A 17,023-nucleotide genomic window follows, 5' to 3' on the forward strand; every position below is an offset into this window, starting at 1 on the left:
TTCTTGCCAGCATTTTTATTGTCAGGTTTTTATAGCCATTCTAATAGTTGTATAGGAATGTCATTATTGTAATGGTCATTTCTTTAATAACAAATGACAAATAATGCTTACTTGTCATACTTAAATTTTCTTTGATGAAGTATCTGTTCAAATCTTTGTTTTCATTTAACTGGATGGTTTGTTTTCTTATGGTTTAATTTTAAGGATTCTTTTTATGTTCTGGTTATGTCCTTTATCAGATATGTGAATTCCAAGTATTTTCTCCCAGTCTGTATCTTGCTTAATTTTCTAATTTTCTTGATGGTGTCTTTCAAAAAGTAAAATTTTAATTAAAGTTTCATTTATTAATTTTTTTCTTTCATAGATAATGGTTCTTGCATCTAAGAATTTATTGCCAAACCCAAGGTCGCACAGATTTTCTCCTGTTTTCTTCTAGAAATTTCAGTTTTACATTTTATATTTAGTTCTGTGGTTCAGGATCACACAGATTTTCTCCTATGTTTTCTTCTAGAAATTTCATAGTTTTACATTTAGTTCTGTGGTCCATTTTGAGTCAAATTTAATATATAGTATGAGGTATGTGTTTTGGTTTATATTTTTGGATATGGCCATCCAGTTGTTTAAGCAACAGTTTTTGAAAAGTCTGCATTTTCTCAATTGAATTGCCTTTGAATCTTTGTCTAATATACATTGACTGTATTCGTGTGGGCTTATTTCTCGGCTGTTCCATTGATCTCTATGTTTATCGTTTTTTGCCAATGCCACACTTTTATGATTACTGTAGCTTTGTAGTAAGTATATAAATGTTCGAACCATCTTTCTGGTGTCTAAAAATGCTTTCTGTATTTTGATGAAGATTGTGTTGGATTGGTAGATCAAATTAGGGAGAATTGATATCTTTTCAACTCATGATCTGTGTATTTCTCCACTTACTTAGATTTTCCTTGATTCCTCTCAATTTTTTTTAGTTTTCAACATACAGATCCTATAGAACATATTTTGCTAGGTTTATACCTGTATTAGTCGGTGCTTAACCATGAAACAGTGTTAGTAGGAGGGATCCATCTATCTATCTATCTATTGAGATTTGTTACAGTGAAATGGATCTTCTGGATGTGAGGGCTGTTCTGGAAGAGAAGATCACCCGCGGTATGAAATTCCGCATACATGACTGGAAACTATTGTTCACAAGTAGAATTTCTTTCTCCTCCTCCTTCCTCTTCCTCTGTATCTCTCAGAAGCCTTAGCCTAGCTCATAAGGCTTTTCTTACTAACTAAACCAGTGTGATGTAGATTATCCCAGATAATCTCCTTTAACTAAAATCAACTGATTATGGACTTTAAACCTTTAGAAGGGTTTCATAGCAACAACTAGATGGAATCTCTGGGAACTGTAGCTTAATAAGCAAGTTGACACATCAGAAAGCTATTACAATCCTTAAGCATTTCATTTTTTAATATTACAAATGGTGTGTAATTTTAATTCCAACATTTTATTTGCTGTTTTTAAAGATACAACTTATTCTTGTATATGGAAACTGGATCCTGCAACCTTGCTCAATTCACTGAGTTAAAGGAGGGTTTATCTTGCAGATTCTTTAGGATTTTCTGTATCGTCAATTGTGCTGTCTGAAATAAAGGTAATTTTAGTTCTTCCTTTCCAATCTGTATGCCTTTTGTTTCCCTTTTTTGTCTTTTTGCAGCAACTGGGACTTCTAGTATTCTGTTGTATAGGAGTAGTGAGAGAGAACTTGCTTGCCTTGTTTCTGATTTTAAGGGTATTGCATTTAGTCTCCGTATAAAGTATGGTGTTAGGTGTCTTTTGTTTTTGTAGATTCACTGTTAGATTAAGGACGTTCCCTTATTTCCTAATTTTCTTGAGTTTTCTAGAGTAGTATTTTGAATTTTCTAGAGTACTATGAATCGATGTTGTATTTTACTGAATGCTTTTTCTACGTGTATTTATATAATCAGATGTCTTTTCTTATTTAGCCTGTTAATATGGTGAATTACACTGAGTTTCAAATATTGAACCAGCCTTGCATTCCTGTATGAACCACAGTTGGTTATGATATATTATCCATTTTATATATTGTTGGGTTTGATTTGGTATTATTATTTTTTTAAAATTTTTATTTTTTAAGTAATCTCTACACCCAATGGGATGTTGAACCCATGACCTTGAGATCCAGAGTTACATGGTCTACTGACTGAGCCAGCCAGAATCACCAATTTGGTATTTTTTTGATGAATATTTTTTCATTCATCATTCATGAGAGACATTGATGTATAGTTTCCCTTTCCTGTAATGTCTTTGTCTGGCTTGGGTATTAGGGTAATGCTGGCCTATTTTAGATATCGTCTTAATTCAGAAAAAGTTTAAGTGCCAACTGAATGTGCTTGAGGACGTACTTGTTGTTGTAAAAAATTACTTTGGCGGGCATATGAAGAAAAAGAATTTGAAGGTGATTAGTTTATAGTTTCATCTGTAATCTAACTTGGATTTTTTAAAGATTTTATTTATTTATTAGAGAGAATGAGAGAGAGAGTGAGCGAGTGCACTAGCTGGGGCAGAGGGAGAGGGAGAGGCAGACTTCCACTGAGCAGGGAGCCCGATGCGAGGCTGGATCCCAGGACCCTGGGATCATGACCTGAGCCGAAGGCAGACTCTTAACTGACTGAGCCACCCAGGTCTTGGATTATTTTATCAACACCGGAGACAGCAGGTACCAACAGTATCAGCCTTTATCTTCTTTGGGACCTCATATCATATCTTGGCACTCTTCCAGCTTTGGTGTGTTTTTTTGTGTCTAAAATCTTGTGCCCTTAACTCTGCTTCGAGGGCTGCTCTCTCGGGCTAGTAGAGCTGCTTGTCTTGCAGAAGCAGCTAGACGAATCTGAGATTTTACACGCCCTGGTTTCATCCTCAGTCAGTGGACTGGTATGTACAGAAGTGTGGAAGTCTGTTTTCTTTGCCATTGTATCAGACAACTCCGAGGAATGACCCATTTTCTAGAACTCTCCTGCAGAGTCTGGCTGAAGCCTTCCTATGTGGCACCTTGCCTGAACTCAAGCCGCTGCTTGCCTTATTCGCTTTCTCTGCCTTGATCCCACTTCTGCCTTGCTGCCTTTTCCTGGAAGCATGTACTTAATAAATTTCTCGAGCACCAATTCTCCTCTTAGGATTTACTTTCAGGAAACTCAGCCTAGGATACCCATCAGTCCTCCCCTCCACGTTGCTACCACACTTCCCTTTATTTTGTCATCACTCATGTTCTCATGCCAACGTAATTTGACACACTGTGCTGTGTCAACCTTGAATCCTCTCCTCCTTTCAGCATGGTGACAACAAAGTTCAATGCCATTTCAATGTTCAAATCTTCTGAAATATCCTCCTAGACATTTCTTACAGCTATTCAGCCTGTCCTTTGGACCCATGGAGCACTGCATTTTTGTTTGTTTGCTCACACATCTATTTCTTTTGCTAGACTTGAAATTTCCTCTCTCTCCCTTTTTTAAAGATTTTATTTACTTATTTGACAGAGTGACACAGAGAGAGAGAGGGAGAGAGAGAGAGAGAGAGCACAAACAGGGAGGGGCAGGCACAGGGAGAAGGAAAAGCAGACTCCCTGCTGAGCAGGGCGCCCAATGTGGGGCTGGATCCCAGGACCCTGAGATCATGACCTGAGCCGAAGGCAGACACTTAACTGACTGAGCCACTCAGGCGCCCCAAAAGTTCTCAATTGTGGCAGACAAATTTTCTTCATTTTGGTTTCCCTAGCACTCTATTGGTATGTAACAAGTGCTTAATAAATATTTGCTGAATAAATTAAATAACTAATTAAATTGACTCCTTTAACACATCTAATCTGTGTCTAATCTACATATCTATGTATATAATTTGCATATTTCTTTGTTTTATTCTCAAACTACTTGATGAACATGCCACCTGAAACCATTAACTCTTTACCTATTGAGGACATGTGCTCAGAGGGGGGCCAACATGATCCATCCAAGATCCCTCAGAACACAAGCGGTGAGATCCCAACTGAAAAGCAGATTTGCAAACTTTACATTGGATATCATCTGAAGTTGAACTTGTAAACAATCTTTTTTTTTTTTTTTAAAAGATTTTATTTATTTGACAGAGATAGAGACAGCCAGCGAGAGAGGGAACACAAGCAGGGGGAGTGGGAGAGGAAGAAGCAGGCTCATAGCAGAAGAGCCTGATGTGGGGCTCGATCCCAGATTGCCGGGATCACGCCCTGAGCCGAAGGCAGACGCTTAACCGCTGTGCCACCCAGGCGCCCCTGAACTTGTAAACAATCTTAATCATACTTCATAGCCTATAACTCATGGTGCTCATAAAAGTGCTGGCTACGCAATGCTAACTGGTCTCTGTCCATCAGTGAGCAAACATAGGCTTGACCTTTAGTGATTTCCAACATGGAGAATGCTGAAGAAAATTGATAGAAAATTTGAATCTCAAACATTTCAGGATCCTCTTGTCATCTGTTAGCTCCCGTTCCTTTTTGTAGCTTTACTTTGAAGCTCAGATTCCTGGTACCAGTTGAATGTATCACAGAGACAGAAAATGTAGTATTGGGGAGACCTTTATCCTGGCTGAGCGGTTCCTTCTTTGTGTATGTAAACTTTATGGGGTATCTTTGCTCTTTTGTGTCCTCTTTGAAAAACCTATTATAGCTTCTACTGTTCTAGTGAGAGCAGGTGAAATTGAGACATTGGATTCCAACAAATCCTTAATAGAAAGCATTCTACATGGTGTAGACAGAAGGAATTGTAGAGAGGACATTTAATTTCCAGCACACAGGCAGGAGCTGAAGGGGGAAGCCTGTGACTTTCATTACAGAGCCCCCAGGCCCACTTATGTGAGCTCATTGAATGTTGACCACAGTCTTCTTTGGGTGGGCAGTATTTATTATCTGCATCATGTAGATCTGGGAAACGAAGATTCGGGAGCATTAAATTTTCCACCTATGTTTTGCAGCTCTGTCAGTCCAACTGGGTACAAGATCAGGGACCACTGTATTAAGGGTGAAGAATGGCTTTATAGGTCCTCCTTCTGCTTCCCTCCCACCCCCAGTTGTCCGTCTTTGGTCAGTGATGCCCAGGTTACCTGGTCAAAATGATCGCATGGGACCGTGTGACTGAGAAGCAGGCTCCAGAGTAAAATTGTGGTGAGAAGCTCTGCTTTGTTTTCCAGAAGTACACATTATGCTGATCCTTGCTCCAGGAGAAAGCCATTAAAACAATTGATTAAAAAGGGGGGGCATGGGGCGCCTGGGTGGCACAGCGGTTTAAGCGTCTGCCTTCGGCTCAGGGCGTGATCCCGGCGTTATGGGATCGAGCCCCACATCAGGCTCCTCCGCTGTGAGCCTGCTTCTTCCTCTCCCACTCCCCCTGCCTGTGTTCCCTCTCTCGCTGGCTGTCTCTATCTCTGTCGAATAAATAAATAAAATCTTAAAAAAAAAATAAAAAGGGGGGGGCAGTCTGAGGGTCTGAAAATGTTAATCTGAGTTATGGTCCAGGAGTATTACCGACATCATGCTTTGAATCCCCAGATGTTTTCAAAGATGAATGGGGAAAGTGTTTGTGACCAAAGTAAAACAGGATCCATAGAAAAGTGTCCCGTGTGAATTACTAGAAAACTGAGTAGATGCTGTCAATGAGCAAGGCAATATTTGAGACAACTAGTAGTTAGAGAGCATCCGGTGACTTGACCAATGTTACTTTGACACGGAGCATCCATAAGGCTACTGATGTCCTTTTCTCTTAGGCCGTTGTCTACATCTGTGCCATTTTGCTTTGCATGATGGTGGCTCCCTAAAAGGCTCTAGGATAGAGAAAAGATGTGTCCACCTAGGAGGGCACCGTTTTCCAGTTTCTTGGGAGGCTCAATTTCCATTTTCTTTTGGTAGTAGTCCCACCTTACTTTTCCTTGGGAAACTGCTGTCTCCCCACCCATGAATCATGGGGCTGGTGGGATTTTATGTGGTGCTGGCTCAAGTGTCCCCACCCAAGGGAAACACTCATGGGCCAAGCTGAGCAAATCAGACTGTCCTGGCATTTGCCAACTTGAGATCAATGACACAAGGGTGGGAGGTGTGCAGAGCTGAGTTATTATGAAGCTGGAGTTGGGATTGCGTTCTTGCTGCTGAGATCCTCAGAGCTCCCTGGCTCTGGTGTTTCCCGAATTCTAAAACTTTACCAATTCCTTTCACCCTTTCAATCAGGAGGATGGTCGTAGAAGGGATCTACAGCTCAAGGTATGATTCCTGTTGATTAACCAATTTCTAGAAAGGAGACCAGGATCGGAGCTCTTTGAGGGTTGATGCATCAGACGTAAAACTAAGCTAGCCATTCATTCAACAATGCCAAATTTTTTTTAAAATTTCAACACTCAGTAGGTATTGTTTAACCTTTAAAGTTTGTAAGTCATTTTGTATTGTAAAACCAATGTGGACCTGTAAGGGAATGTTCTTATTTTTTCTGATGTATCATTAAATGTTTAATATATCTGATGATCAGTAGTATCTGAGGGACCCATTTGGAGGGCCCCCAGTAGCAGGTGCACTGAAGATGTTCCTTATGTATTCCCATCAAGACACACACCTAAGGAGATCTGGTTTAAGGTCAAGCCTCAGCAAAAATCTCTCCCAGCTTATGGGTACTTTTATATTTTACCAACTTCCCTGTCTTCAAGCAAGAATCCACTTGCATTGTTCTCTGTCATTCTGTTAGTCTAGGGATAGGGTCAAATCTACTCAGAATTTTTTATTCTCGATCTCTAACAATGAATGCTAGGAGGTCGAATAGCTCAGGCTCCAAAGTAACATTTTTACTGGGTCCTAGGTTACAAGCCCTGTTATCAGCTACCCTCAGTTCTCGGTCAGAGTTTGTAAAGGCTGCCTCGAGGCCATTTCTAACTGTGGGTTAGATGTCGTATTTGGCAGATCATGAGCTTTGATCAATAAGCCACAGGTTTGCTCTCTAGAAAGTCTGACCCCCCCACTTTGAATGATTTCTAAAATCAAGATGCTTCATAGAGATTGTCTCAGAATTGTTAACTACCTTCTAAATACACTCCGTTCTTTTACTTGAAAGCTCATTTTACTCTGTACTTAACAAAATTGTTCTTTCTATTTGAGAATGAGGTTTTTTTTTTTTTTAATGAGAGAGAAATTCATGCCATAGTCCCGTTAACATGCACTATACCACCGCCGCGTTAAAAACCAGGAGAGTCAGAAAGTTGAAAATGGGGTAGATGTAAGGTAAGAGCTCATGGTTTCCTGCGTTGCTTAACTGCTCTGGACCTTGTAGAAAGCCAGGGATAGTGATTGCCCTATCTGCCCCTTGCTGTCATGGAAAGTATTAGAGGAGATGCTTTGGAAACTTCTCTGCTTCACAAATGCAAGCCATTATTATTACACCTGGTTGTTCAGGCTGAAAAGAATTTGATCTCCGAATAAAACAATTCCAAGCAGTCAGGCCAACAACACAAAGTAGCACTCCTGCAGCCATCGCCGAACCTGACAGCAAACAGAATACAGAAGCAGGGCCTGCCATGAAAATATCGAGCCCAATCCATTATTAATTGGCGGATATAGATGAAATCTTTGCTTTTGAATTACTGATGGTAGAGCTCAAGGATGTCAGGGCATAAGGCCACCTTACCTCTCCAGGATGTGAAGGTGAGTGGTTGGCCAAAAAAAAAAAAAAAAGGATGTAGGCCCAGGAGCAAAGAACTCAGTAAGACCCCAAGGAAATCAGGCAGAGGTGTTAAACTACATTCTAATGTAGAGTCCGCCATTCAGCAGTCACGAGGCTACCTGCCGAGTTTATAAAAATGAATGAGGTAAAAATATTTGCCCAGGAAGGACATGTTCACGATCTAATGATTGATCTTCAGAGAAGTAAACACTAGACCACATATGCAGTTTCTTACCACCGTAGGCTTAAACTGCATTTTGAAAGTGACGGTTTATGAGAAAAAGTAGACTCGAGGCCTACCACTCAAAACTTACGGCAATCCTTAACCACAGAACTATCAGAAAAGAAGCATGTGAGTTTAGTAACATACTGGCACAGAGAAATCTGCACTGATACGCAGACCCAGCACTAGGGCCTTGTCAATCTTTTGCTCCCCACAACATTGGCCTTTCTGTTTCCTCCTCTGAGTTAGGTCTCAGAGAATTGTTTCATCGAACGTTCTAGTTTCTCAAAATTAAACCCTTCATCCAGGATGCAGCTTTCTTTCTTTCTGTTTTTTTAAAGATTTTATTTATTTATTCGACAGGATAGAGACAGCCAGCGAGAGAGGGAACATAGGCAGGGGGAGTGGGAGAGGAAGAAGCAGGCTCCCAGTGGAGGAGCCTCATGTGGGGCTCGATCCTAGGACTCTGGGATCACGCCCTGAGCCAATGGTAGACGCTTAACGACTGAGCCACCCAGGCGCCCCTAGGATGCAGCTTTCGTCATCGTTTCCTATCAACATCAGGGGAAATAGTGTCTTTGCAGCATCTGTGCCTGCCTTTGGAACTATTTTGGGTAGTTTCCACTCTTGGACATTCAGAGCAATTCCTGACGTCCCTAAGCCACCTGCAGTAGTGGAATTTTGTTCTAGAGGATTTTCAGGTTTTTTTTCTTAAGGTCTTCATGTGTTGCTAGGTCTTCCCCCTTGTGTGTGAAAACAGTTGTTTCCAGTTGCCTCACACCATTAGGTGTGGACAAAAGCGTATATCATCCGTGACTTCCACATGGGACAGCTACCTGTTTTGTGGATTCTGAAGTTCATACAATTTAGGGGGCTTCCCTTCAAGAAGAATGTCAAATTGTACATGACATCAGGTAACAGGTTGTTCATGAGGGAAAATGTAAGTGCCTCTGGCAGGGAGTCGAGTCTGTAAGACAAAAGGCAGAAGGAACTGTACATAAATGCTACTCTGCTTGATGACATGGTTTCCTATGTCAGAAATCATTCCAAAATCATGGTACCTGTATGACCACTGTCAGGAGGCAAAATTCTGTTGGAATGGGAAGTTACAGATAATCAAGGGGAGGAGGCTAGAGATCCATACAGTAAGGGATTTGAGTTGGAGACATCCGTTTGAACTCCTACTTACTTTAATATAGATACAGAGGGCTACATATAGAAATATTATATAAGTATAGCCACATGTGTTTTCTTACTCTGTGTGAAGATTATAGATATAACGACACTCCCACATCAACAAGTACACTTAGAACAGAGATCTTGGCTTTTAAGACCGTTCTCAATAAAAGGAGTCAAGACTCCTCAGGGAAATTGTTCTAGACCTGGAGTAGGAAATATACAAGATGAGCCTAGAGCATCTTGTAGTGACAGAGAGGAAGAAAGTGCTCAAACACACACACACACACACACACACACACACACACACACACACACACACACAATTATGGGTTTATTGTCAAAGGGACCCAGGAACAAGTGAAAGTACTCTCAGTGAACAAAGTTAGAATACTTGGAACCACCAAGTAAGTAAAATAGAATTGTGGCTGAGAGCATAAAAGAAATATCCCTGAGTCCATACTGATACAAATACATGATTGTATAAACAAATGGGGGAGAATTGATAAATCTTTTTTTTTAAAAGAAGAGATAGAGACAGCCAGCGAGAGAGGGAACACAAGCAGGGGGAGTGGGAGAGGAAGAAGCAGGCCCACAGCGGAGGAGCCCGATGCGGGGCTCGATCCCACAATGCCGGGATCACGCCCTGAGCCGAAGGCAGACGCCCAACCGCTGTGCCACCCAGGCGCCCCAAGAATTGATAAATCTATGCTGAAAAATTCAAATAACGTATTTGATTACCATGCCCTCAATGATGTGGATGTAACTCCCCACTCCTTAGGCATGGGGTGTGCGTAGTCACTTCCTTCCAAAGAATACGGTATGAAAACAGGCAAAATGAGGTAACTTGGTAGTGTAGAAACCTGACACACACGACCTCAGCCGGGAGATGAAGGTTACCATCATCAGTGATGCGTCATGTGTCAATAGTATGGAATCTTGATATGATGTAACGAGAATGGCACTTCATCTCTGTGGTCTTTCTCTCAAAAATTCATAACCCCTGTCTACGCTTGATCTTAGCCAAAAGGCCGAGAAGCTGTCATAACCTCTGGGTAATCATTAGAGAAACATCAGACGCATCTCAATGGAGAGACATTCTATTTGACCAGTACTCCCCCAAACTGTCAAGGTCATCAAAATCAGACTCTGAAGAACTTCATAGTCAAGAGGAGATTAAGGAAACATGTTGAGTTCATGTAATGCAGCTAAGTAAAATTCTCAAAAGGAGAAAGAGAGTTGGCGAACAATCTGGTAGCTGCCAGGGGTTAGGGAGGGTGGGGCAATCTAAGGAGACCCCCACCAGGGAGGTCTTTGAGGTGTCGGGATGCTTCTGTATCTCGATCACGGTCATGGTTGTATGAATGTACATGTGTGCTAAGATGACCTAGAACTATATGTGCCTTCATTTCACTACCTCTTTACTGTATTACCCAGGGTAAGTGGGTACAGTGGGCAGTAGGAATATGCCTGGTAGCCCCTATGCTGTACTGAACGCTCTCCTGGGACTATGGGCATTAACTTGATCAGATTACGCACCGTACCCACATTGCCCACTCTTTATAAGCTACATAGAGCTCCAGCTCAGTTTCCCCTTGGCTAGGTACCAGAATGGCTGCATCCATTTCAATGCCTCATGGACTGATGGGCATGTTTTCATCTCTCCTTGCCAGTTCTACAAATAGTCCCATGTGAGCACACTGTTAGGGTTCTTCCTGCGGCCTTTGGAAAGGGGCCCATCAACTTCATGGTTAATCTGCTTCTGCTTTCCATGTATGCTTGTATCATTCCCCTATTAATCAATCATGCATGAACTACCTCCCAATGGGGGGTGGGGTCACAGTCCAGCAGATAGTACTACTGTAGACGAGAAATGCCGTAGCATTGAAGGAAGAGTGCTAAGGGGTCAGGGGTGTGAAATTCAGACAGAAAAAGCTAGAGTTCAAAACCCTTGCTGATCCCAGGGCTTTGACTTCAGAGAGCCAAAGCAGAATGGGATTGTTCCAAGTCAAGGGGGTCTTTGCTAGTTCCATCACGGCTTTCGTAAAGAGATTTGTGAATCATCCACACAAGGAAATGCGGGGATGGAGCCACATGGCTTCTCCATGTGCGAAATGGGTACTTGCTCACAGAGACTCCCTTATCCTTCGGAAGCTCTGGCTGCCTGGCAACCTGGAGGCCAGCTTGTCTGAAGTTCGGAAAAGGCCAACTCCTGTTGTTCTTGAGGGAGTCGTGGCAGGTACCTCTGCTCCGTTTTACCTCCCGAGTTAAAGAGACGGAACACCATCCATCATGAAGCACTCTTTTTCAGTGGTGCTCTCCTGGGATCTGCGTGTGAAAAGTTGGACTGGGTAATAATTTAGTTCAATTAAATCAGAGGTTTTACAATTTAGCATTCATTGGAATCACCTAAAGTGCTTGTTTAAAAGGAATCGTCTGGGCAACCCCAGGGATTCTAAGGCAGGGGTCCGTAGATTTCATTTTGAAAAACTCTGAGCTGCCGTCCTACGAGTGGGATTGGCACTGGGGACTGTTTGATTCTTTTTGGTAATAGTTGCCTTCTATCTAGATTGCTGGGGGGAAAAGACTAATGAAAAGCATGGCCCCCTACTTGTCTTGCCGCTATAATTGCTCCACAAATGCACAGATAGTGTAATGGTCCTATCCCTGGGTGTTTCTGCCTCCCTTTTCCACGGTCACCTGTGACTGAATGCTCCGTGGTCCCGAGACAAGATCTGCAATTTTCTCTTGGGGGGGCAAATCTACAGCATCCAGGGCCTGGTACCACGGCTCTCCTCTTTCCTTAACGGTCTCCCCTCCTGCACCTGAACCCCACACGCCAATTAGGAACAGATGCAAACAGCATATGCCCCGAGTGCACAGGCCTTCTGTTCTAAAAAGCACAGTCATCTCTGGTTTCCTAGTGCTCGAACTAGCAGAAATGTTAATTTTAGATCATTTCTCCTAAAAGTATATGTGCTATCTTGCAAGCTGGGTAGGGTTTGCAGACTTGGCTTGGGGATTCACGGAGCATTCCCACCTAGCAAAGCCTTCTCCTTCAACTGCACAGGGCAATCAGTAAAGCCAATTTCCTGGCTCCGAGGGAAAACTCTACTGCCCTCTAATACTTCCAGGTGACTGTGTGAGCCCTGTCACAGGGTCCCCTCATAGAGGAGTCTGGTTTGCACGCAGGGCTGGGCGTTAGTTCGCCAAGCAGCGACGCGATCCCCAGGATTTCAGAACAGACAGGCACGAGGGCAGCTGGGATCCGCTCTTGGGCATTCTCTGCGGACTCCGAAAGTCACGTTCTCCCACTCAGCTCCTGTCCTGCCGCCTGAGGGACAGCCAAATGAGGATTAAGCTCGGTGTTACTGAGTGCCTCTTGCACACCCCGCCAGCCTCTCCTAGGTGCATTATCTAGTTTAACCTTCCTCACTACTCTGGAAGGCAATGGTAGTTCTATTATGTGGGTTTCCCTTGGAAACAGAGCCTTGGGCGAGGATTAAGTGTTAACTTGCTTTCTCGTGGAGAGGCCTTTTCAGAGCAGGGAGAGTGAGGGAAAAGGGACGTGGGTAGAACAGGCTAGGAAGCAAAGCCAAGAGATTGGTAACTGTACTGGCCACCCATGCACCACAAGCCTGGAAGAGCCACAGCTGATTGGCTCAGGAGGCCCACCCAGGCCCGTGCATGGGGCGTCTTTGAACAGGCTGAGGAGAGACACCGTGTTCTGGGCCATTCCATCGGAGGGAGGACAGGAGAGGAAATTTAGTTGCCTAAATTTTTCCATCCTCCATCTCTCGTTGGTTCAGGTTTGCTCTGGGGAGTATTAACTGCCTCATACCTGAACAGCCCTTGTAGTAGCTGTTCCAGAAGCGAGATTCTCCTCCCCGGTGTGGTGTCGCACTGGAGTACAGAATTGGGCAGGAGTCAAGTGACTGCAGACCTGCGGCTTCTCATCTTCAGGCAGCAGAGCCACACGAACTTACGTAGAGTTGCTCAGCGTATCAGTGGGGTCCTCTGGGAAGCAGCGGCTGTGATGGAAGTAGACGTGAAGGGGTACATGCCAGCGAAAGATGAGGGAGGAAGAAGCGCTATCAAGCATCAGGAGGCCTCAAGCCTGCTGTCGACCTGACCAGCCCCCCAAAGAGCCAGGGGCTAGCCTGCCATGCTCAGTCATTGGTTGGGGGCTGCCTCAGCTCAAAAGCTGGCATGCTAGCGGACGGCTTCAGCGAGCTGTGCTCCTTGTGGCTGATGGCCAAGATCTTTTGTTCTTGTTTGTTTTTAAAGATTTTATTTATGTATTTGGGTGAGAGAGCGAGTGAGCACGAGCAGGACGAGCGGCCGAGGGACAAGCAGACTTGCCACTGAGCTCAGAGCCCGATGCGGGCCTCCATCCCAGGACCCTGAGATCATGACCAGAGCCAAAGTCAGACGCTTAACCGACTGAGCCACGCAGGCGCGCCAAGCGCAAGATGTTTTTCGAAGGGAGGGAAGAGCAGTGAACCTTCTTGGCTGCCACAATTGGCCGCAAAGGTGGTGGGAGTGAAGTCAGTAGTTGAGATGAAGAGAGGAGTGAACAGGAGAAAAGTTGAGGAAGTACTAAAGATACGTCTGATAGGGGATTGCGCCCATTGGATGGATAGAAGAGAGACTTGATAGGTTTTATAAGTTATTTAAGTTCATGGTGCTAGTAAGTATAGTTGTCAAGATTTGAGCTCGGTGTTAGTTGAGCTGAGGGCATTTGGTTCTTCGGTGTCAGACAATGTTGTGGCAGGCAAGGATGCTAGCGAAGTTTCTGCCACGGGCATCCCGTGACGTGATTAGGTTTGTCTTCCGGTTATTATTGTTTCTTATTTGTAGCATCCACACCAGTTCCCTGATCTTTCAGGAGATTTTGAACCTTCTCAAGCCTCCATAATATACCTTTTGTCTACCTCAAACAGCTAGAGCCTCTCCAGCTACAGTGCGGGCCCCTTACCAATGCTGTCCTTTTTAGTAAAGACTTTATGATAAATTTCCAGAATTCCTTGGAAAAAGTTTGTTAAATGAAGATGATGACATGGTTGGCAGGAAAATGAACATGATCCCAACCCACTGTGTCTTATTCCTTCTGATTTCTCATTTCTTATTATTGTAGAGAACCCTAAATTTCCAGGCATCCCAAAGATCCAATATGGTTCCGTTCAGTTCTCATGGCATTGTTGAGAAGGAGCTAAGGCCTGTGAGAGGAGGTAACCACGTCACCAGTGTGTCATGGCCCCAGTGTTGTGTCGTTCTCTATTTTGGCTTATGAGAGCTGATTTTTAAATTTTCTGGAATTTTGCAAATGTTGGTAGCTTGGAATAGGTTAGGTGGAGTATTTACACCGTGAAAATTGGCAAAACCTACACGTTAGTCCTCCCCTCCCACCCCATTGCCTGCTGGAGAGCCCATTTCTCAGTGTCAGCTAGAACTCTCCACTATAGCCTTTGAAAGACATTTTTCCCAGTGTTTTTCTGTGCAGTCTTTAAAATCCACTGTTTTATGGGGTCAGATTTGATGTTGTTAGTATGATAGGAGAGGCATAGAGATGTGCTTCCTGCTGTCTCAATTTTCCATCTCTGATGTTGCTCTTATTTCTATGTAACAGACCACCCCCAGCTGAGCGGTGTGAATAAAATGCGTTATGCTGAGAGGTTCTTTGTGTCAGGTGTTCATACGGGGCATATGGGGATGGTTTGTTTCTGCCGTATCATGCCTGAGGCCTTTGTTGTAATAAAAATTATGAGGAGTGAATTTAATGGCTGAGGCTGGAATCATCTGGAAGCTTCTTTGCTCACATGCCTAGCACTGAGGCTAGCATTCCGCAGAGGCCTGGGTCATCTGCAGCTACCAGCTGGCGCGGTACACGTGACCTCCCCACGTGGCTGAGCTTCCTCCAGCGTGGTGGCTGGCTCCAAATCCAGTTTCCTAAGAGGGCTGTCCAGAAATGGGGCGTTGAAATAGAACCCTCTGGACGCTTCATGGCTCTTTATGAGCCAGGCTTAGAAGTCACACGGCATCACTGCAGCCATGTTTTACTGGTTGAAGCATTCACAAGTGTATCCAGATTCCAGGGGAGTATCTCAGCTGGCAATGGGAGAGTTGATAAAGAATTAAAGGTAGTGTTTTTAAACCACCACCGTCTCCACCCCATCCCTAGTACCGATCTTGTCAAACATTTTGAAATATGCTCTTTAGGATTCATTCCTTTGAGCCAAACATTGTTAATGGTCAGAAGACAAGTTGTTTTGGAAATCAGTATTTTATCAGTATATCATAGATTCTCCATGATATTTTTCTATGTGATAGCAAGTCTAGAACAGGTCACAGTGGGCTGTAGGTTGCATAGAACATTCAGGACCTGGTCCCTGGGACCGGAAGGGGTTATGGGAGGCATGTAAGGATTGACAAATTACTTCTCAAGTCCACTTATGATAGCCCTGCTTGGTGGCTTCATAGGGAAGAGTCCAGAGTGTGGAAAACCTCTCCTTGCCTCAGAAAACCTCAGAGAAAGGAGGGACTCCACCCCCGCCCTCCAACCACCAGTTCCTTGTTTGTTTCTGTCTGTTTCTGTGCCAGACTCTGAGCTGGGTTCTGGGATACACTGAAAATGAGAGAGGACACACTCCCTACTCTCCAGGAGCTTTTTTCTCTAGTAAGGAAACCCGGAGAAGTAAGTGGGCATGCTCAATGTATTAAACATGAAGATAAAAATAAGACCAGAATGCTCCTGGGACCACAGAGGAGAGGCAGCCAACCTAAACTGGGAAATGAGAAATGAGGTGAGGGAGCTGTGTAGATGAGGTGGGGTCTCCTAAGTAAAGGATTGTTGGGAAGGGCATCTGGGCAAAAGAAAGTGTGCTGCCCAGTCACAGGGAAGTGCGTGAGGCTCTTGCTTCTTGCAAAATGGCTAAGCCTTCAGTATAACAAGGAATGGTGGAGAGGACTTGAAGATTGAAAACTGAGTAGGGGTAGAATCCTGAAATGGGTTGAGCTGTGTAAACTCTATCCTGTGGGTTACGGCGAGTCACTTACGCATTGTATGCTGCAGTGTGATACATAAGGATTTACATTTCACAGGGATCACTCTGGCTGAAGTTTGGCATGTGGTTTAGAGTGGGACAGGAGTGAAGGTAGAGAGACTAGTTATGAGATTGTTCAGCCTAACGGAGATTATGCATAGTCCTATTACTACAGTAATACAGGTAATGGTGGTGAGTGTGTAGACATGAGGATGGATTGGGTATCTATCCTAGAGGGGCAATTATCTGGTCTTTTTTCTTTTTAAGATTTCATTTATTTATTTGAGGGAGAGAGAGAGAGAGAGAGCTGGGGAAGGAGCAGAGGTTGAGGGCCAAGCAAACTCCGCACTGAGCACGGAGACCAACATGGGGCTCGATCCCAGGACCCTGAGATCATGACCTGAGCGCTTAACCTACAGTCACCCGGGTGCCCCGGCGAACATCTGGTCTTAGTGACTGATTAGATTGGAGAACTTAAATAAAGAGGGGAAATGTAGGATGGCTGGGGACAGAGGTGATATTGCCTTTCACAGAAACAGGCAATATGGGGGATGGAGGGAGGGAGGTAGAGGAGGTAAGGATAGTGAGGAATGAATGCAGGTCTAGACCTTACACTTGAGTCTCCTGTGAGGCAATGAGATGCACACTATGGGGAGAGGTCTGCAGTAACAGATTTCAGAATGATTAGTATATAATCCTGTGGTGAATGAATTCACAGAAATTGATGAATTTGCTAGGAATGGGGGAATTGAATGGAAAGAGCAATGGTTCAAGGGCAGAACCCCAGAGGGCAGTAATTTTAAGAGATAGACAAAGGAGGAATGGCTGCAGAGACTGAGAGAGAGAGAGA

The 17,023-nt window shown here is 43.9% G+C and overlaps 1 long non-coding RNA gene across 1 annotated transcript in view; it reads left to right on the forward strand.

Annotated features, from left to right (window-relative positions):
* LOC148106976 (uncharacterized) overlaps window positions 1–17,023 on the forward strand; it is a 511,020-nt gene that overhangs the window by 19,503 nt on the left and 474,494 nt on the right. The gene's annotated exons all lie outside the window — the stretch shown is intronic.

This window comes from Ursus americanus, chromosome X, assembly GCF_024610735.1.
Source record: "Ursus americanus isolate L20-20 chromosome X, mUrsAme1.1.p, whole genome shotgun sequence".
NCBI lineage: Eukaryota > Metazoa > Chordata > Mammalia > Carnivora > Ursidae > Ursus > Ursus americanus.